The sequence below is a fragment of the Pinus tabuliformis genome, chromosome 4_2 (assembly GCF_031772625.1).
Source record: "Pinus tabuliformis cultivar Carrire ecotype Pingquan chromosome 4_2, CPIR1, whole genome shotgun sequence".
Classification (NCBI taxonomy): Eukaryota; Viridiplantae; Streptophyta; class Pinopsida; order Pinales; family Pinaceae; genus Pinus; species Pinus tabuliformis.
The window spans coordinates 1160368873-1160391340 of NC_142304.1; the positions used below are offsets into that span (position 1 = coordinate 1160368873).

Below are 22468 nucleotides of genomic sequence, written 5' to 3' on the forward strand. Positions count from 1 at the left end.
GAAAGAAGAACCTGAACTAATTAAAGAATAAATATCAAAATAACTAAGGGGTAAAACCCAACTGGTAAATTGCAGACAATGAAGTACAGACCAAATCTAGGTAAGAGTAGGAAGAACATGTGCTCCTGTCGCAAAGTATTTCAAGAGCAGTGCTCCTGTATCAAAGTTTTTATCATTAATCCTAAGTTGCACAAAACGTCAAAACGTTTCGGAGTTTCCGAAACAGGTACGTTTAGAAATATCACTTCCCAAAAATGGAAATGTTAGCCGAAACGTCATATATGTATATATAAATAAATAAGTGAATAACACATTATCTTGCAAGAAAAAAGGGAATAAGACACATATATGACAATTTAGAAGGAAAAACAAGTTTATATTAACTCTCATAGATGATTACATGATGGTCGAGTTTCAGCCATGTTTCAGAGTTTCGAGTACGGGTACAGCCCGAAACGCCGAGTTCCTAGAAGTTTCCTACAACATAGCATTAATCTCATATTTCCTCATAGATTTTATAAAAACAATTATATTTTAAGCATAGGCTCATGGGAGGAAGATGGCTAATATTACTACGTTGATAACTACAATGTAGTATAGTTATTCAAGTGAGATTTTGATCAGGAGTGGCACAGCGTATGTTGAAATTTGGCAGCTCGGGAAGAAATTTCCTCCTTTGGGAAGTTGTTATGTAAAAACTTGTAATTTTGTAATTATAATTAAATTAGGGAAAGGGCACGATCAGAAGATCAAGCCCTTTCACGAAAAGGCACCCAAGGCCATATATAAGCCAGGGGCCCTCTATGTAAAACTCATCAATCAGATTTTCTAATAAAATATATATAGATATTATCTGTTAAACAACAGTGTGAAATCAAGTTTTCTCCATCTGGTATCAGAGCTCCAGGATTTGTGAGTCATTATGTGTTCTGCAGTCAACTTTTGCACGCCAAAGCCATACTTCTGTCATCGTAGCCGCTATAACCATAACCGCCAAATTCCACTGTAATTCCCTTACCACTGTTGTAAATCCTGTTGTTTTTTTGTTCTGTTGTTCCCTAATCGTTCCACTTCTGTTGTTTTTCTGGATTCTCCTGTCATCCGCTCCTGTTTTGGGTTTTCCCTACAAGCATCCATTCTTCATGAGCCCAAACATCACATCGTTTTCCTTACCAAGCCGTCTTTTTCAGTGTTCTCTCGTGACTTGTCATATTGTCTCCCGCCCAACTTTTTCTTCTCGCCCAAAGGTCACGGTCGTTGACCTCCCCCCGACACTTAGTTTCGTGAAGTTATAAAATATGTTATATTATATAGTTATATATTAGCTTAGTCATATTTTAATTAAACAACATTAATACATAGTTTTAACATTAATATATTATAATTATATATAGATATTATTTATATATAAAAAATTAGTTGCAAGTTAAGGCTCGAGTTAAACTGAATTGCTATACACCACCACACACTCTGTCAATGTCGTCAATGTCAATGAGTGAATTTAGTTAAAAATTGATAGAACTTGAGGATAAGCCTTAAGGTAAAAGGGAATGTCGAAAACATTAAGATGCTCCAGGATACGACAGGGAAAATAGAGAATCAACTCCAGCAAAATGATGATGAACTAAAAAGGGAACAAGCAACCCTTTCAACTAAGGTTGATCAGAATCATACTCAAGCAATGGTAGCATTGAACCTTATATGTCAATAGTTGAATATTACAACCAATCAACTACACCAGAATAATGAAGCTACTCAACACCCAAATTCTTCAAATACATCAGACCAATCAAGCTTACATCATACCCCTGAATCTCCACATACATCTTGCATTCCCAATCCACAAAATAGTAACACGAATTTTCAAAATAAGTAGCTTTCAACCCAATTCCCCTTCTTCACTCCATCGATTGCTACATATCAACGAAGAACAAAACTTGAGCTTTCCAAATTTGACGGTAACGAAAAATACAATGTTGCATGGTTCAATAAAGCAGAAGAGTATTTCGAGATTTGTAGTATTGACAATGACAATGAAAAAATAAAGCATGTATCCATGCAAATGGAAGGCGAAGCATATAATTGGTATATGTGGTGGAAGAAAATAACACATGTTATTAGCTGGAGGAAATTTAGAGATGTTTTCTTTAAAAGGTTTCAAGGTGTCAAAGAAGAGGAGTTCTTAACGACACTCACCAGGCGGCAACAAAAAGAGATGTGGATGAATATATTAGAGAATGGGAAACTTTAGCTACACAAGTGCCTAGAATATCTAAAAAACGCCTTATTAAATCATACATCATTGGACTGAAACCATATATCTAGGATGAACTTAAGCTTCATGACATCGCATCTTTAGAAGAAGCAAGACAGAAGACAAAATCCGCAAAAAATAAGCTCGAAATAATACAGCTGCCAAAAGTTGAAAGAGTATATTCAAGACGAAGATTTCCCCAAACTTCTAGCGTGGAGAATACTAGGTACGTACCACCACAATTGCATGAAGGAGGAAAATCTAATATAGAAATGCAAAGGATGAAAGAGGGTAAATGTAAATGTTGTGGTGAAAAATGGGATTGTAGACACAAATGTGTTAAAGGAAAAGATACCAAGAACTTGTATACATGTGAATCAACCAAAGATTCAAATGTTGAAGAATCAAACATCGAAGAAGTTTAGGATTCTCAACAATTTTTCCCATAATCAAACAACGAAAATATTCCGCAAGTATCATTGTCAGCCATGACAAGGATATCTCAGTCCCAAACATTAAAGTTAAAAGGACATATCAAAAGGAGCAGTGTAATGGTTCTAATAGATACCGGAAGGACTCACAACTTTTTGGACTCAAATATTGCAAAAAGGCTCAACGTCTTCACATATCCAATGTCCAATATGAAAGTGATGGTAGTTGATGGAAAGAAAATCGAAAAAGTAGGAAAATGTCATAAGGTCAAATTGCAGATTCAAGACTGCAATCTATAATCCCCATTCTACCCAGTACTGCTGGGAGGAGTGAATGTGGTCCTAGGTATCCAATGGCTGCAAACCTTAGGCACTTACTTTGTCAACCATCAAAAGCAATTCATTAATTTTAAATGGGAAGGACAAAAATAAAAACTAGATGGTTTTCAACCACCTCAGAATCAAATTGTATCATCCTACCAGATGATGAAGCTCATTCGAAAAGGAGCACCAACATATATAGTGCAGTGTCATCAAATGGAAATGTTGGCTTCAAAATTGATTAACGAAGAACCACCTAAAGTTCAGGAGTTAATTCAAAAGCACAAGAAGGTATTCCAAGATCTTCCACTACAGATGCCTCTTGAAAAAGAAATTGAACACATAATCGAAGTCAAATCAAGATCAAATCTTGTCAACATCAAGCCATATAGATATCCACATCATCAAAAAACTAAAATTGAAAGATTAGTCCAGGATCTTTTAAAGTGTGGTATCATCACAAAAAGTAGAAGCCATTACGTTGCTCCGGTGGTTATAGTCTTAAAGAAGAATGGATCATTTAGACTATGCATAGATTATAGAGGATTGAATAAGATAATGATTAAGAACAAGTTCCCCATTCCCCTTATAGACAAAAGGCTAAACGAACTTCATGGAACCAAATATTTTTCAAAATTGGACTTCCGATCCGGATACTATCAAATTGGAATAAGATTAGAGGACATAGCAAAGACCGCCTTTCAAACTCATGAAGGTCATTACGAGTTTAAAGAATGCCTTTTAGGTTAACTAATGCTCCAACAACCTTCCAAGCTACCATGAATGAAGTATTTCGATCATATTTAAGAAAGTTCATGCTAGTTTTCTTTGACGATATTCTAGTCCATAGTTAAATATGGAAGGAGCATCTACAACATCTGGAACAAGTCACATATCATTGAAACAATTAAAACATAAGGAGAGATCATTAGGGAGGACAAATTCCCCTTTCTGATTCTGGATGGACCGTCGAGAGACCATGTTCTCGTCTGCAGACCCTGCGAAATCCAGCACTCAAGAGGAACCCAAGGAGATCGAGGGTTTGGCTACAGGTATGAGCGAAAAACAAAGCGCGCCCCCGGTTGAAAGTAATGTCGAATCTGGCACCCCAGAATACCTAGAGGTCGAAACAGGGGTGGGAGAGGGCAAGGAAGGCAAACTCGATGTTGACGCAACTGCGGGAGCCTCCCCTGTCGAGGGTTTGCTCATGAAGGAGAGCGCGGAGACAGCTGTGCCTCCATAGCTCTGCATCGGCGAAGACGCGGCTACTGAGCAAGAGCCATGTAACAAGGAAGCTGCGGCTGCTGAGAAAGAGAACAGTTACGAAGAAGCAACCAAAACTGAGCATGAGGACTGTAACGGAGAAGCAGAGGATGTCGAGCAAGAACCCTGGCATGAAGAAGCAACGTCTGCCGAGCAAGAACCTTTTAACGGAGAAATTGCGGAGGACAAACAAGAGCCCTTCCCTACAACCCCGATTGATGCGGAAGCTCGGTTTCAAAAAGGCTATGAAACATTGAAGGCTCATGACCCTGCTAAGGTCATCGACTCTCTGAGATGTACAACGGAAACCAGGGATGAAAGCAACACAATGGATAAGGCTAGATGTATCCACTGGCCAGATCCATCAGCCTCGTTTTCCAAAGCAGTAGATCAGACCCTATACCAGGCAGATCCAGTCAATCTTGACCTGGATCTGATCCATGAAAGCCGCAGGATGAATAGGGTTAGATATGCCCACATCCCAGATCCGGAGAAGAAAGGAACAACTGGGGCAGAGATCGGACCAAATCCATCAGCCTCGTATTATTTGGCAGCAGATTGAGACCTATACCAGGCAGATCCAGTCAACCCTGACTTGGATCTGATCCAAATCCTCATTAAAATGCCAGAAGGAAAGAATATCTGCAGGAGAATCGCGAGAGGGAGACGGATCCAAGATTTAAGACGTGAAATCCAGACTTACTCAGGCATCCCAGAAAACTTACAAAACCTGATTTACTCAGGACACAGCCTACAAGATAATCACACTCTACAGGACTATGGTATTGACACAGACTCGAATATCATAGTCAACTTGCGGCTGCGAGGTGGATGCTCTGGTACCAGCTCAAAGGGCACAACCACGTTTAAGGACACAGTCAAAGGAAAGGAAAAAGCACAAGCCAAACCAGCATTACCCTCTGAACTACCAGGGCCCTACATTGTGGAGCAAACACCCCAGAATCCTTCCTTCACAGTCTCAATACCTGAGGTAAAGGGGTTGTATTCTGATTTTCTCAACAAAGCAGTCATATGCAGATTTAATGGGTTTTGGCCCAAATCTGACCTTTTGCACCAATGGATTTTTGTTGCTTGGTCACCAACCTGTGAAATCCTTTTATGTTCCAAAGGGTTTTTTATTGTCAGATTCAACACAGTTCAAGAAAAGGAATATATACTTAATAAAGGACCATGGTTCTGGGGAAACGCAGGGCTCTTCATGACCCCTTGGTTCCTAGAATTTGACGCCAACACAATGGTGGTATCAAAAATGCCCGTTTGGGTCAGATTACACAACCTACCATTACACTTCTTGCATCATCAAGTGTTAGAAGGTATAGGGAACACCCTGGGAAAGTTCCTAAAGATTGATGAGGACAGATTCACAAGGGGCATATTTACTTTCGCTAGGATATGCGTCGAAGTAGACCTCAGTCAAGGGCTACCAGACAGTATTACATTGATCTTCAATGATACACACTGGACACAACCTCTGGATTATGAAAATACAGCTTTTCGGTGTCGTGGATGTTTGCAGACAAGCCACCTTCATAGTGCCTGCCCTCAAGCTAAAAAAGATCCCAAAAGGAACAAAAAGCCACCCAAAAAACCAAAAGGATGGCAATGCACAAACATTTTGGGAGAAGAAGAAGGACAAGCAGAAGCCACAGAAAATAATGCAGAAAAGGATACACAAAAGGATCAGAACAGCACACAAAAGGAGGAGACGGACCAAAATGTTGCCTGCATTATGCAGCCCAACAACCCCTTGTCGCATCAGGAGTCCCCAATAACAGGATTGGAAGTACACAGTAGCAAACAAACTCACGGATCAGAGGGATCTGATTCTGATAAAGAACCTACTATAAACACAGATGAAAATCAAATGACCATTGTAACCTCCACCCCCAACATGGAAGGTTGGAGAAAAGTGGAAAAAAAGAAAGGCAGAAAATCCTAAATATGTTTAAAATACTCTTTGCATAGAGATTTTTTGAAGTGACAGTTCAGGCCCCAGGGTCTCCCTGCGCAGAGTACACCATATTTTGATTTTACATACTTGCTAGGCTCTAGGCCTCATACAGCATATGCTTTTGCATCTACAAAATGTAATTTTCTTGCATAATGAAAATTACGACTTATCCAAAGGGAGAAAAAAAAATAAGTAAATAAAAAATCTGGAACAAGTTCTCACTATATTAGAAGAACATCAGGTTTAAGCAACAATGTCCAAATGCACTTTTGGGAAGGAAGAAGTAGAATACCTTGGACACATAATATCCAAGGAAGGAGTAAAAGTAGATCCTAATAAGATCAAGGCTATAAAAGAATGGCCTAGACCAACTAACATTACCAAGTTGAGAAATTTCTTAGGGTTGACTGGATACTATCGAAGGTTTATTTGAAACTATGCTCATGTAACCGCATCCTAACAAACCTTTTAAAGAAGAATTCATTCCAATGGAATGATAAAGCAAAAAAGTTTTTTGAAACCTTAAAGGAAATTATGTCCAATGCACCTGTATTAGCAACTCCCGACTTTTCTAAGACTTGTAATTGAATGTGACACCTCATGCTTTGGAATAGGAGCAGTATTGATGCAAGATGGCCATCCAATAGCATTTGAAAGTAGGAAGCTCAATAAAAGAGAATGTTTGAAGAAGGAAATGCTCACCATTATGCATTGCCAAGTGGAGACAATATCTTTTAGGAAGTAAGTTTTTAATACGAATAAACCACAATAGTCTTTTGTTGTAAAATATGGCGACTTGCATTCTATAACTTATTTTCCTTAGCTTGGTAATTACTTGTGATGTTAGTTGTTCTTTTATTACTTCTTTAATTTTGTTCATCAAGTAATTACCAAAAACAAGAAGATCACAAGGAGATAGAGTACACAAGTTATAGGCTCCATGCCAAGGAAATACCCCTCCAAGGGGAAAACCCAGAAAAGTGCTTCTCTTCTTCTTTAGATTCTGCTTTAAAAAGAGACATCCAAGGCCCAAAGACCCAAGCCAACAAACCCTCCAAGCCCCAATCCAGCCCCCAGTAAGATCTTCCTTGAGACAACATCTAGAACTTTGATACTGCTACACTACTACTACAACTTCGACCTCCACAACAAAATTTCGTCCCTGCAACTTCGGCCCCTTACAACTACTTCAGAATTTCGTCCTCTTGTAGCAGGAAACTTCACAAACCCTAGTGAGACAGAGAGAAAGATAACCCTCGAAAAAATTTGACTTATGATCCTCTTCTTCATCCCCCAGCTACTCTTCATTCTGTAATATTCCAAATTGAAACTTTACAGCGAATAACAGAAGCATGTACAAGGAACAACCATAAACAGATACCACGCATGCATATCAAAACACCAGGAAAATAAAGCAGAATAGTTGAGCCATTTTATTAATCTTGAGAATGATGAGTATAATGAGTAAGGACAATGGAACCTGGGCTTGCTATTGCAAGCTATGCAGTACCCAGGTCAGACAACTCTGATCTGGAGGAAATATTGGCCCAAATTGGTACTGCACACTACCCAGGAAATTACTACCGTTGCTGCTAGAATGGGACTGAATATTCTGCTCTGAAGAATGCCTAGATCACCCTGCAATTGCAGCCACGAACTCCCCTCCTTATACCCAGAAATGGTTTGGCCCAACTCCAACCCAAAATTGAACCCACAAAGTGATGCAAATTTACCAGTTAATCAACAATATGCCCCGTTATAAGAATGAATATTTCGGGCCCAAATATTGCCCAAAAAATTTTGCAAAATTTATCGGGTATTCCTCTCAATAAACCCACAAAAACCCAGAAAGAGTTTGGGTTGAATATACCGACCCCTAGTGGCCCCCAACAAGTGTGAATTGCCCAAACTGGCACGAAAACGCCCCACAGTTTTGATACTACTGAATTATGCGCAAATCTACCATGGGAAATTTCTCCCAACACTGGCTAAAGTATCCACTGAGAAATACCTCCTATCTCTAGCCCTTATCTCTCCCAACTCCACTTCTCTAAACCCCTGTGCAGCACTTGGTCAATAGCTTTTGCGCCCTTGCCAAAAGATAGAAAAATCGACCCAAGTAATAGCCTCCAATCCAACTCGGCAAATCGTTGTCCAAACTCCGGTCTAACAATAAGAAAATTCCCTGCAAAATCTCAGAGCCTCTAACCCACGCTTGCTCCCACAATGTGCTCCACAAAATACCTCTACGCCCAAGAAAAATGCACTACTGAATAAACTCCTACAATGATGTCCAATGGAAGCTCTGAATTGAGCTCCCCAAATTGCCTCACTAGGGAGACACTCAAAGTTCTCCGAAATGAGGGTGGAATTCCGCTTGGAATTCCTAGTGCTAAACAACACTCTAGCCCTTGTGCTAAACAACTCCAAGAGAAGATGAAATATGAAGTGTAATAGCCAAAAGATAATCCACAAAATGAGTCCATCTTCCTTTTATAATTTCTCCCCATGCCTCTAGACTCCCTTTTTAATATTATTTTATTAGTGGGGGTCATTTTCCACTATGTTACTTTTGCCGCAATTTAATAAAATAATAATTTGCCGCTATTCTCCAATAAAATAATACTTGTCACCTTTCTCCAATAATATTTGCCTCTTTTTTATTAATATTACTAAATTGGGCAAATTCCTTAGTGACTCCCATGCTCACAAAATTGAGGATATTACACTTTCACCTTCGCTATTGCAGATCGAACTAGCTTGAGATGAGTGTCAAAATGAGGTCGAGCTTCCTTGTATTTATAGCATTTCTTGAGGTCGAATAGCCCTCCCTTAGGCCAACTTGTCCTTGCTCTTGGCTAACTTGTTCTTGGGCTTATCCATGGCTTTCACATGATAAAATAAATATTTTTCTCTATTAAAATGAGTCCAAATGGGACTATGATACATGACCAATATTATTCTTTATCCTAGAAAGACCTAGAAGACCTAAAAGCACGAAGGAAATGCTTTTGACTAAAACTTGAGTATGAAACCCATACTCCAAAATAAAATATAATTTCTCTTTCCTCCATTTTTCTTTCTTTACAAAGAATATATAATGTCATGATTACAATTACATCATAATGGAGACTGAACCTAGTTATAATTTTCAACATCTTCGACACCTCCTCCAATAGAAAACACTTTCTACAGAACAACAAAAATGGATTGAAAAAATTGTTGCCTTTGACATGGAAATATTACATAAGGGAAAGACAACGTAGTAGCAGACGCTCTATCCAAAAAAGATGAAGAGTCATCATTACTAGCAAACTCAATTGTAGTCCTAGAGTGGCTTAACGAAATTCGAATTCAGTATGCAAAAGATCCATAAACATGTCCTATAATCACTAATCATGATCAGAATTCAAAATTTGAATGGAAAAACGATATTCTTTTGTATAAAGGAAGAATTTACCTAAGCCCAATTCCAAATTTAAGTCCAAAGTTCTCAAGCAGTCCCATGATTCACTATCAACAGGACACGTAGGTTTCTTTAAAAACTATTATAATGCACGCCAATCATTTTTCTAGAAAAGAACGAATAATGATATTCAAAAATATGTAGATGTGATCAATGCCAGAGAAAAAGAAATGAGAAAATTATGACCCCCCGGAGTGCTCCATCCCTTAAACATTCCAAATAAAAAGTGGGAAGAATATCAATGGACTTTATTGAAGGGCTACCCATGTTAGATGGAAAAGACAAAATCCTTGTAATAGTTGATAGACACACCAAGTATGCACACTTCATAGGAATGAAGAAATCAGACTCAACAAAACAAATCGTTGAGATATTTTGTAAGAATGTCTACAAACTACATGGGTTCCCCAAGGTAATTGCTAGCGATAGAGACGACAAATTTAACAGGAATTTCTGAAAGGATTTTTCAAACATATTGGAACATACCTCAACATAATTCAACATACCATCCTCAAACAGAGGGTCACACAAAAGTTGTCAATAAATGTTTAGAAGCTTACCTTCATTGTTATGCAACAGACAATCAAAATAAGTGGGCTCAATGGTCACACATTGCCGAATGGTGATACAATTACACTTATCACACTTCAACAAAAATGAATCTATTTCAAGCTCTATACGATTATGAACCTCCTAAATGTAAGGACCTTGCCATTATCGAGACAAAACTTCCAGCAGTTAAAGACTAGTTAGAAGAAACCCAAAAGGTCTTCCAATCACTAAAGGAAAATCTAAATATTGCAAGAAATCGTATGAAACAGCAGGCTGACCAAAATGGAACAAAGAGAGAATTTGAAGTTGGAGAATGGGTATTTGTTAAACTTCAGCCCTACAAGCAATTGTCCTTAAAACATAAGGGAAAAAACAAATTGGCACCAAAGTTCTATGGACCATACCAGATTAACAAAAATATCATCCAAGTAGCATACAGCTTAAGCCTTCCTGATAAAATCCGTGTTCATAACGTCTTTCATGTATCTTGCCTTAAAAAAGCACTTGGAAACACCAAGTGGCACAAACAACACTTCTGACAGTAGATAATGAAGGGAGGATCATTTTAGAACCAAAAGGAACCATCATCACCAAGGAAAAGAAATTGTGATCGCAAGTAATCAAAGAGTACCTTATTAAATGGAACAACCTACCAGAAGAAGAAGCGTCTTGGGAGACAAAATTGTTTCATCAACAACACCCGTCGTTACGTATGTTTTGAGGACAAAGCATCTTTTCAAGAGGAAGGCAATGTTATGTAAAAACTTGTAATTTTGTAATTATAGTTAAATTAGGGAAAGGGCACGATCAAAAGATCATGTCCTTCCACGAAAAGGCACCCAAGGCCGTATATAAGCCAAGGGCCTTCTATGTAAAACTCATGAATCAGTTTTTCTAATAAAATATATATACATATTATCTGCTAAACTACAGTGTAAAATCAAGTTTGCTTCAGAAGCCCTCCTCACCCTTTGAAGACCCTACTAGCCCTTGGAAGCATTTAATTTGCACAAAGAAAAATATTATTTTTAAGGTGAAGCCCACATATGCACAAAAGTACAAGTCGGCCAGGGCAACGAAATTCGACCCCCAAAGACACATAAATACTAGTGAAACCGGATTCGTTGATTTTTTGCCAAGTATCTGAAGCCTGTGAATCGGATTCGATTCGCCCTAATTCGAATCGGATTTTCGTGACACGAAATGTCCGAACGGGACACGATCGAATCCGGATCATGTCCCGTTCGAACACATCGTGTCACGAAAATCAGATTCGAATCCGGCTAAAAGGAACCTGCGGGCCAACAAAAGGACGCAATTCCTAATTTTCTTTACCATTTTGTTTCATTCCTTTTACAAGAAGTGAGTTGTGGGTTTGTTGTTAGAAGTTTGGAGCAAGGAGCCAAGGGTTTGGAGCGATTTCAAGGAGATTCAAGCAACAGGTAAGTGCATTTCCTCTCTATTTTTTTGCATTTGTATTACAACAGTTTGTATATGCATTTATTTTACAAATTTGTGCATGTTTCGTTTATTTTTTTCACAACATTCATGGCTCAATCAAGGGCAGCAAGTAGGGGGCAAAATAAGGGGAAGAATGTCCCCATTGGAGATGCCTCTCCTCCCCCAATATCATCAGAATCTGTTGCAAGTAATGTTGAGGGAAGACTTCCTCCTAAAGGTAACATTGAGAAATATCCCTTGTAGAAATATGTCATAAGAGAGGATGGGCCAAGTAGCAAGGGGAAGGGAGGAGGCAATGTGCATTGGAGATGCAACTTTTGCCACAATACTTTCACAAGCACATATTTTTGTGTGAAAGGCCATTTGTTGGCTTTACCAGGTTGTGGAGTTGGAGTTTGTACACTTGTTCCTCTACAAAAGAGGAAAGAAATGGAAAAAGAGTTCACTGTTGGTATGGCAAATGTGGCTAAAAAATCAAGAAAAACCAAGAATGATGACCCCCTTCCATATTTTAGGAAAGGCACCACCAAATTTCCATTTGAGAGTTCTATTAGGGGACAAGCATCAAAAAGAAAGGTAATTTCACTTGGTCCAATGGACAAGATTTTTCAAAAAGAGGAACGGGAAGAGCCTAATCTCACCATTGCCTTTTTTTTTCTATCAAAACTTCATATCCTTTAATGTTGCACGCTCACCTCTATTTATTGAGATGTGCCAAGCTCTAACTCACGGGTCTCCATCATGGTATGTGCTTCCTGGTTCAGAGAAGCTCAGAACCACATTGTTGAGGAAGGCAAAAAAAGAGGTGCAAAAAATGCTTGAGCCTATTAAAGCATCACGGCCAACATCTGGGGTTAGCATTGTTTCTGATGGATGGACAGATCCATCACGACACCCACTAATCAACTTCATGGTGTCTTCCTTGAATGGTCCAGTTTCCTTGAAAGCAGTGGATACACTTGGAGAATACAAGGATGCACAATTTATGGGTTAGTTGTTTATTAAAGTTATTGAAGATGTAGGTGTTGATTCTTGTGTGCAAATCATTACAGATAATGCACCTGTTTGCAAGGTTGTTGGCATGATTGTGGAAGCTAAATATCCACAAGTGTTTTGGACACCTTGCATTGTCCAATCCTTGAACTTAGCACTGAAATCCATTGCTTCTGATGTGCTTTGGATTGGTAACATTATTGAGGATGCACGACATATCCGTAACTTTGTGCAAATCATATAAATGCCCTCACTATGTACAGGGAGTACAACAATCTATCACTGTTGAAGATTGTTGATACACGGTATGCCTCTTCATTCATCATGTTGAAGAAAGACTGCTCTTGGGGCCATGGTTATTTCTGAGTTTTGGTCTTTTTGAAGAAAGACTAATCAACTATCCTCTAAAAGAGTGAAGGACATAGTGCTAGATGATGCCTGGTGGGAGAGGGTAGATCTAATTATTCAGATCATTGACCCTCTCATTTCTTTGCTTCGATTTGCAGATACAGATAAACCCATCCTAGGAGAGGTTTATGAGGGATGGGATTCCATGATTGAGTCTGTGAGGAGCATTATTCTACAGAGTGAGTGCCCCGAGTATGAGACATCACTAGAGGCCTGTTGTGGTACTATACAGGATATTCTTGTCAACAGATGGGACAAAATTTGCACACCTTTACAGTGTTTGGCTCACTCATTGAACACAAAATACTACATCCATGAGTGGCTGAATGTTGGACCTTCCCGCAAATTCCCTCCTCACATGGATGGTGAACTCTCACTGGGAAGGAAAGATGCATTCAAGCGGGTTTTTCAGGATAGAGCATTGCTTGATGAGGTGGAGGACGCCTTTGCAGAGTTTTCCACTGGCACTAGTCGATTTGCAAGATATGATGTGATTAGAGACAGGGGGGCTAAGAAGCCCTATTCTTGGTGGGCAAATCATGGGGCAACAAGCCCTCCTCTTCAGCAGTTATCCATGAGGCTCCTCTCTCAGGTGACTTCATCCTCTTGTTGCGAGAGGAATTGGAGCACATATGGGAATTTGTAGTGTTAAGAAGAGCAAGCTTGAGCAGTCCAGGGCAGAGACAATGGTGTATGTGCACACCAACCTTTGTCTTATTTACAGGCAGAGGGAAGAGTGGTTGAAGGGAAAGATAAAGATGTGGGATGTCTTTCCTGATGATATGGGTCTGGACAGCAGTGTTGAGTTGGCATTGGCCAACATGGATCTCAATGATGCAGTGCTAGAGCATGTTAGATTTGATGATGGTGATACTGTAGAGGGGTCATCCTCCACACCAACAGATGCAAAGGCGTCTATGGATATAGGGGAGGAGGAGGATGCATAGGAGAGCAATGGTGACCATGATGATGAGGACAATGATGCTGATTCTGATGATAACTATAAGGATTGATGACTCATGAGTCATGGGCTACCCACTGCCTTGAGGCTTGTATACCTGTAGTTGTTTTGTATTTTCTATTTATATTTGCCATTGGCATTGCACTACCTATGTAACACATTTTGATTTTGATGACTTAATGAGAAAACTACAGTTGTCAGTGTCTTTATCTTACTATCTTATCTTTCTCCTATTGGATCATTGATGAATTGAATATGTATTATGATTTATCATTTATGAATTTAGAATTTATGATTCATTGATTTATCATTTATGTGACATGTATTTGAATTTTGTATGTACTATGCATGCTATAATGTTACTAACTTACTTTGTAAACAATAAAACTTACATTTAGATGAAGATCTATGTTTGAAATCAATGAATTTGTATCATTAATGAGAATTTGTGTAAGAAATATCTAATTTTTAATATATATAATAATAAAATAATATATAACGAGTCCTAACATGCCCTATTCCAGGGGGTCAACGTGTCTGAATCCGACACTCGAATCCTTGTATCCTACGAATCTCGAATCCCCGTGTGAGGTTACTTAGATAAATACACTTCATGTCACATGACTTGGAGGCATCATCAGACAAGCCTTTATTCTCTTGTTTGGTTCAATTAGATTTGAACTTGCAAGTCCGAGTTCAGACATGCGAAGGAGAGAGAGGCACTTATGTTTTGACCAATGTTGACCTTCTGTTTGGCACTAATTTGACCAGCATTGACTTTTGGGATTTTGGGCATGGTTTGACTTGAGATTTTGGATATGTCTTGGAGACCAAATTCAGGAGCAAGAAGGACAATATTTTCTGGAAACTTTGACAACATTTGACCGCAAACTAGAGGCAGCCTTTGACTGCAAGGTTGACTTTGACGTCGACTAATTTTGAGGCAAAATTCTGGGACTATTTTTACCATGTTTCACTGAGGAATGTTGAGAAATCTAGGTGTTGATTTTTGGTAACATCGGATGTGCTGTAGCCATGAAAATTGGTGGAGAGACTAAGGCACATGAGGTCTCCAAGACCCAGAAATCGTTTGGGGAAATTGCACCGAGATGGAGAGATATTAAAATAATTAATATTTTTAATGGGGTTCCTAAGATTAAATTGAGGAAAATTAAAATTTGTGTATTAATATAATATGGGTGAGAAAGTTCTAAAAACGAGGATCAAGCCAGATCTAATCTTAGTTGTTGATTAGGGACTTAATCTCGATCGTTGAATCGTCAACAGGAAAAGTATAAGAGGCTTGAGGGTTAGTTGGAGATACACCAAGAGATCAAGATCAGTCAGTTCGATTTTCTGGGGCGAGGTTTCTTGAGGAAATCGAACAAGTGATCAGTTGCAGTGAGGGGCAGCTCGGCAGGAGGCCGAGGAATAGATATCAGAGAGGCAGCAGAGTGCCGGAAGAGCCAGCGGAGGGCCTAGAAGGGTTAACGTGGAGACTAAGGAGGCCAGCGCAGAGGATGCAGAAGTCGTAGAGGCAGACGCAAAGGACGTAGAGAGCCGCAGAGGCTGACGCAAACAGCGCAAAGGGCTGTAGAGGCTGACGCTGGGCAGAAGAGGTTACGCTGAGGAGCTTTTGTTGGGCAGACTAAGAGCAGATCAGCCGGGAGAGGGTGACGCAATTCCAGAGAGGGTGACGTAGTTCAAGAGGAGTGCTTGGAGCATCTTTCACTGTCTAATACAAGGAACAGCCGGAGTCACTGTGGGATTGTTCATCCGGTTGCTGATTTATCGAAATATCTGTCTCCAGATAGAGGTACTACTGTCGAGGATATTCTCTGAAGAGTGAGCCATTTCTAGCACCCTAGTTGTATTCAGAAATTTGTTTAATAATAAAACCCTCATATATGCTGCACCGGTTTTCCTGAATTGGGTTTTTCCGAGGACAATTGTCCCAAAATAACAGTGTCCCTTGTGTTGTCTCAATTTATTTCAGTTGTTGATCTGTATATTTGTGAAGGTTGCAATTGTGTTTACTTCGACGTTTATATTATTAAATAACTTGATAGCATAAAGAACAAGTAGGAGATAGTAAACCAGATATTGCAGTAGGGGTTTCTGATGTGTTAGATTCAGAATTTTTCACATGCTATCAAAGCAATTGTAGATCAAAGAAGACTGAAGACATTGACCGAAGAAATCTGAAAATTTGCAGCAAAAAAGCATTTGTCTCCGAATAGAGGTACTACTACCGAGGATATTCTCTGAAGGATGAGCCATTTTTGGCACCCTAGTTGTATTTAGAAATCTGCTTAATAATAAAACTGTCATATATGTTGCACCGGTTTTCCCAAATTGGGATTTTCCAGGGACGATTGTCCAAAAATAAAGGTGTCCCTTGTGTTCTCAGTTTATTTTAGTTGTTGATCTGTATATTTGTGAAGGTTGCAATTGTGTTTACTTCGATGTTTATATTATTAAATAACTTGTTAATGTAAAGAACAAGTAGGAGATAGTCAACCATATATTGCAGTAGGGGTTTCTGATGTGTTAGATTCAGGAATTTTCACATGGTATCAAAGCGATTGGAGATCAAAGAACACTGAAGACACGAACCGAAGAAACCTGAAATTTTGTAGCAGAGAAGCATTTGTCCCGAGAGACAATGTTGTTCTAGAGCTGAAGAGGCAAGAGGAGAAGTGACGCAGTGCAAAGAGGGTGACACACAGGCTCAGGCAAAGCCTGCGTCAGTATTCTGAGCTAGGACAAGGGCCAGTGCAGAGGCAGAGAGGAACAAAACAGGCTCACGTAGAGCCACGTCATCCTTCTCAACCAAAAATGATTGAAGCAGTTGGCCAGGAGGAGCATATTCAGCCCAAGCTGTGATTGCGCAGAGCCTGAAGGGCTCAGATTCTTCAGTTGTCGAGGCTAAGGAAGTTGTGCAGATTGTGATTGGAGGAGCTGGTGGGACGTTATTTATGTCTGTGCAAAACAGTGTCTAAGGAGATGGAACCAAGGTAGAGGGAAGCACTACCTCGACGATTTCTAGCCAAGAAATCTAGATCCGAGTTGCAACAGCAAAGGAGAATTGGAGAGGAGTGATTCGACAAGGAATCTAGATCTGAGTTGCAACAGCAAAGGAGGATTGGAGAGGAGTGATTCGACAAGGAATCTAGATCCGAGTTGCAACAGCAAAGGAGGATTGGAGAGGAGTGATTCGACAGTTGGCAGGAGGATTTCTAGGAGGGAAGTCGAGACTCTGAGGGAGTCTACAAGAGGAGCAGATATGCCAGTAAACGGATTGAGGGATCAGGACAGATTGGACGGGGCTTCCAATTTTGTCATCTGGAAGGCTAGGATCCTAGCATTCCTAGATATACATCACATCAAGGACTATACCTTGAAATTAGTAGCTATCCCAGTTGACCCGACTAAGAATGAGAAGCATGAGGAGGCCTAGGCAAGGGCGAAGTGCATGATCCTAAACAGGGTCAAAGATCATAGCATACCACATATTGCTGAGAAGAATACAGTAAAGGAAATGTGGGACACCCTGACCACCTTATACCAGGGCTCTTCCTTGCAGCAAAAGATGCTATTGGAGAATCAACGAAGCTCATATCAGATGCATAAGGGAGAGGAGATAGATCCCTTCCTCCTCTGGTTGCAAGAAATTCGGGACCAACTTACTTCCGTGGGGTCTACACCGGATCCAAAATTTATGGTTAGGACTACTCTAAATGCGGTCTCCGAGGACTAGGAGACATTTGTCCAAAGCATCTTGGGTAGAGCGACTCTCCCTAGTTGGGAGGAAATGCGGGCATCTCTTCGACAGGAAGAGATCAGGAGGATGACCAAGGTGGGGAGTAGTGGTAAGAGAGTTCGAGTCAAGAAAGAGGAGGAGGATGCAGCTCTAGCATCTGCGGGACAACAAGGGAAGAGGAAGAAGAAGGACATCTCCAAGGTTAAGTGCTTCAACTGTGGGGAGCTGGGACATTATGCATCTTAGTGCCCCAGGAAGAAAGGCAAGGGAGAAACTTCTGACTCAAACGTAGCTCAATCTAAGGTGGAGAAGGATGTCGAGACTGATGACGGTTGTACCATGAGTTCTCATGCGCCTCTAGAGAAGAGGTGGGGACACATCGAATTGTAGTCACGAGGACTACATACTAGGGGCAGGATCCTTGAGGTACCCAAACTCTTGGATCACATCCGGCTATGGGAGCCCTTAACGACAATAGCATGATGACAAATTTCAGGTGGAGCAAGGTGTGATGGAGTGACAAGGCAATGCTAGAGTGCAGAAGTCTGTAGCAACGTAGTAGAGGTTGCATTAGTGCGAGAGGCACAAAAGAGGTTGCAGCAACGCAGTGACAGCAGAGGGAGCACAAGAAAGCAATAGAGGTGGCTTTAGCATCACGAGGTTTCTAAACTGACCAAGATGTCAGTGTTTGGGTGAGCTCAGTTATTTACTTCTCGGTAACTGAGTTGCAGTGCAGCAGTTAACAGTGGCAGTGCTATGGGCAGCATGATGCAGCATGTTGAGAGGGAGCTGCAGTACAAATGTAGCAGTGGCAATGGTAGTGTCATGGGTAGCAGTGTAGTGGATGTCGAGCAGCAGGCCAAGCATCAGCACAGGTACCGATGCGGAAGATCAGTGTGATGTTTCTATGGTGAAACATTACTAGAGCACATTCCTCGCTAAGAGGGAGTGTTGATTTTTGGTAGCATCGGATGTGCTCTAGCCATGAAAATTGGTGGAGAAGCTAGGGCACATGAGATCTCCAAGACCCAGAAATCGTTTGGGGAAATTCCACCTGGATGGAGAGATATTAAAATAATTAATATTTAATGGGGTTCCTAAGCCTAAACTTAGGAAAATTAAAATATTAATGTGTATTAATATAATATGGGTGGGAAAGTTCTAAATGACGAGGATCAAGCCAGATCTAATCTTAGTCATTAATTAGGGACTTAATCTCGGTCGTTGAATCGTCAATAGGAAAACTATAAGAGGAGGCTTGAGGGTTAGTTGGAGATACACCAAGAGATCAAGAGAGATCAATCAGTTCGATTTTCTGGGGCGAGGTTTGCTAAGGAAATCGAACAAGTGATCAGTTGCAGTGAGGGGCAGCTTGGCAGGAGGCCGAGGAATACATATCAGAGAGGCAGCATAGTGTCAGAAGAGGTAGCGCAGAGCCTAGGAGAGCTGACGCAAAGGCTAAGGAGGCCAACGCGGAGGACGCAAAAGACGTAGAGGTAGACGCAGAGGACACAGAGAGCCGCAGAGGCTGACGCAGACAGCGCAGAGGGCTATAGAGGCTAACGCTGGGCTGAAGAGGCTGCGCTGAGGAGGTTCTATGGGGCAGACTGAGAGAAGATCAGTCGGGAGAGGGTGACACAGTTCTAGAGGAGTGCTTGGAGCAGCTTTCGCTGTCCAACACAAGGAACAACCAGAGTCACTGTGGGATTGTTCATCCGGTCGCTGATTTGCCGGAATATCTGTCTCCGAATAGAGGTACTACTACCAAGGATATTCTCTGAAGGGTGAGCCATTTATGGCACCCTTGTTGTATTCAAAAATCTGCTTAATAATAAAACCATCATATATGTTGCACCGGTTTTCCCGAATTGGGTTTTTCCGGGGACGATTGTTCAAAAATAATAGTGTCCCTTGTGTTGTCTCAGTTTATTTCAGTTGTTGATCTGTATATTCGTGAATGCTGCAATTGTGTTTACTTCGATGTTTATATTATTAAATGACTTGTTAATGTAAAGAACAAGTAGGAGATAGTAATCCCAATATTGCAGTAGGGGTTTCTGATGTGTTAGATAAAACAGTGCGAACAACGCATATGGATTTCCAATCAATTCAATTAATCATGAGCAAGCTGAAGCTCAATAATAATACAGAGATATTTACAATAATAGAAACATCAAGTTTCTATGTATAATATGGAAACAATCAGTTAATCTAAGAAACTGCTAAAAGAATAAAAAATAGCAACAGCTAAAAGAATGAGCATTAAATACTAAAAAGGAATATTCTAATACCCTCCCTTAATGCTCAATCTATTTACAACACCAATAGACCCTCTGAATTTTACAAATTTATCAGGACCAAGAGGCTTGGTGAAAATGTCGGCGGGCTGCTCTGTTGTGGGAACATATTGCAACTGAACTGAGCCGTCTTCAACAAGCTGGCGAATGTAGTGGCAATGAGTTTCCACATGCTTTTTTCGTTCATGAAAGACTGGATTCTTAGCAAGTTTGAGCACTCCCTGATTATCACAAAACAAAGAAGTAGGCCCGGTCTGGGAAACATGCATATCTGCCAGCATACGTCGAAGCCAAACTGCCTCACATGATGCCTTAACTGCTCCCCGATATTCTGCTTCTGTTGAGGAGAGAGCCACTACCTGTTGCTTCTTACTAGTCCAAGTAACCGCACCAGATCCTAGATTAAACACATACCCAGCTGTAGATTTACGGTCATCAACCGAACCGGCCCAGTCAGAATCAGTGTAACCCCTGAGTATAGGATTGGAACTTCGAGTGTATAGGAGGCCATAATCAGAAGTGCCACGCACATATCGTAGCACACGCTTTGTTGCGTTCCAATGATCAGCTTTAGGAGCTGACATGAAGCGGGAGATGTAGCTTACTGCAAAACTGATGTCAGGTCTGGTAGCAGTAAGATAGATGAGACTGCCCACTAATTGCCCGAATAAAGTTTCATCCACAAGGGGAGAGGATGACTGTGCTGAAAGTTTGAGCCCTGGTTCCATAGGAGTCGTGGCCGGTTTGCAATCCTGCATTCTGAACCTGTCCACAAGATTTTTGGCATACTTGGACTGAGAGAGAAAGATCTGATTTTCAGTCTGCCAAACTTCAACCCCCAGACAGTAATGAAGAAGTCCCAAGTTTGTCATCTCAAAAGTTCTGCATAAATCTTGTTTGATCCCATGGATCAAATGTGCAGAGCTGCCAGTAATGATAAGGTCATCCACATAGACAACCACAAACAAGATATCATCACCAGTATGCTTGATGTACAGGTTTGCATCAGATGGGCTCCGCTGAAAACCTTGATCTGTCAGGTACTGATCAATTTTCATGTACCAAGCCCGAGGAGCTTGTTTCAATCCATAGATTGCTTTAGCTAACCGACACACTTTCTGTTCTTGACCAGCAACCTTGAATCCTGGAGGCTGCGTCATGTAGACTTCTTCTTGGAGATCACCATTTAGGAAAGCACTTTTTACATCCATCTGATGAACTTTCCATTTGAATTGAGCTGCTAGGGCAAGGACAAGCCTTATGGTACTCATCTTGGTTGTAGGAGCAAAAGTCTCCTCATAGTCGATGCCTTCCTTCTGTGAGAACCCTCGAGCCACAAGCCGAGCTTTATACTTGTCTATGGTTCCATCAGCTTTGTATTTCACTTTATACACCCATTTGCAGCCTATGGGCTTTTTCCCTGCAGGAAGATTAGAAAGTGTCCATGTGTGATTCTTCTGAAGACTCTGGAATTCGACTTCCATAGCCTGTTCCCACTCAGATGTACCCTTAGCCTCTGAATAGGTTTCAGGCTCAAAAATACTGTGTAGATTAGCCATAAGAGCAAAATTGACTGTAGACTGTTGTCTGTTCTTATGTCTAGAAGTTCTACCTTCAAGGAGCTCATCATCCCGGAGATCACCAATGGTTTTAGCCCACCATTTAGGCCGAAGAGTAGAAGAACCAATATCAGGAGTAGAGGAACCAATATCAGGAAGAGGTGGAGAAGACTCAAGAGCAATAGGGACCGCAAGAGGAGGGTTATTTTCTGGAGGAAGTTCAGATAGAGTATTATCAAATACTGATGCTACATCATCCCTCCCATCAGGTGGATTGACCGGAAGAAGAACACTGTGAGGCTGATCCTCAGAACACTGCTCAGAAGAAGAAGACTGAAAGAATCCTCTGTCTTCATCAAATACTACATCCCAACTGAAGCTAAGACGACCAGTGGCTATATCTATCAGCCTATAGGCCTTGTGATGATCACTGTACCCTGTCATCATGAGTTTCAAGCTTTTGGAATCCAACTTAGAGCGCTTAGCAGCTGGGATCCAAACATATGCAACTGAGCCAAATACTTTGAGATGACTGATCTTAGGCTTACGGCCAGACCAAACCTCTTCAGGAGTCTTCCCTGTAACAGCCTGAGTGGGTGATCGGTTAAGAAGGTAAACAGCAGTAAATACTGCTTCAGCCCAGAATCTGTTTGGAACACTCCTGTGTTGTAACATGGAACGAGCCATTTCAACAACCGTGCGGTTGCGACGCTCGACAACACTGTTCTGTTGAGGAGTGTAGGGTGTGGTTAACTGACATTTGATGC

General features: G+C 40.7%; 1 protein-coding gene across 4 annotated transcripts in view; it reads right to left on the reverse strand.

Moving 5' to 3' along the window:
* MLO1 (Seven transmembrane MLO family protein) overlaps positions 1-22468 on the reverse strand; it is a 344076-nt gene that overhangs the window by 174086 nt on the left and 147522 nt on the right. The gene's annotated exons all lie outside the window — the stretch shown is intronic.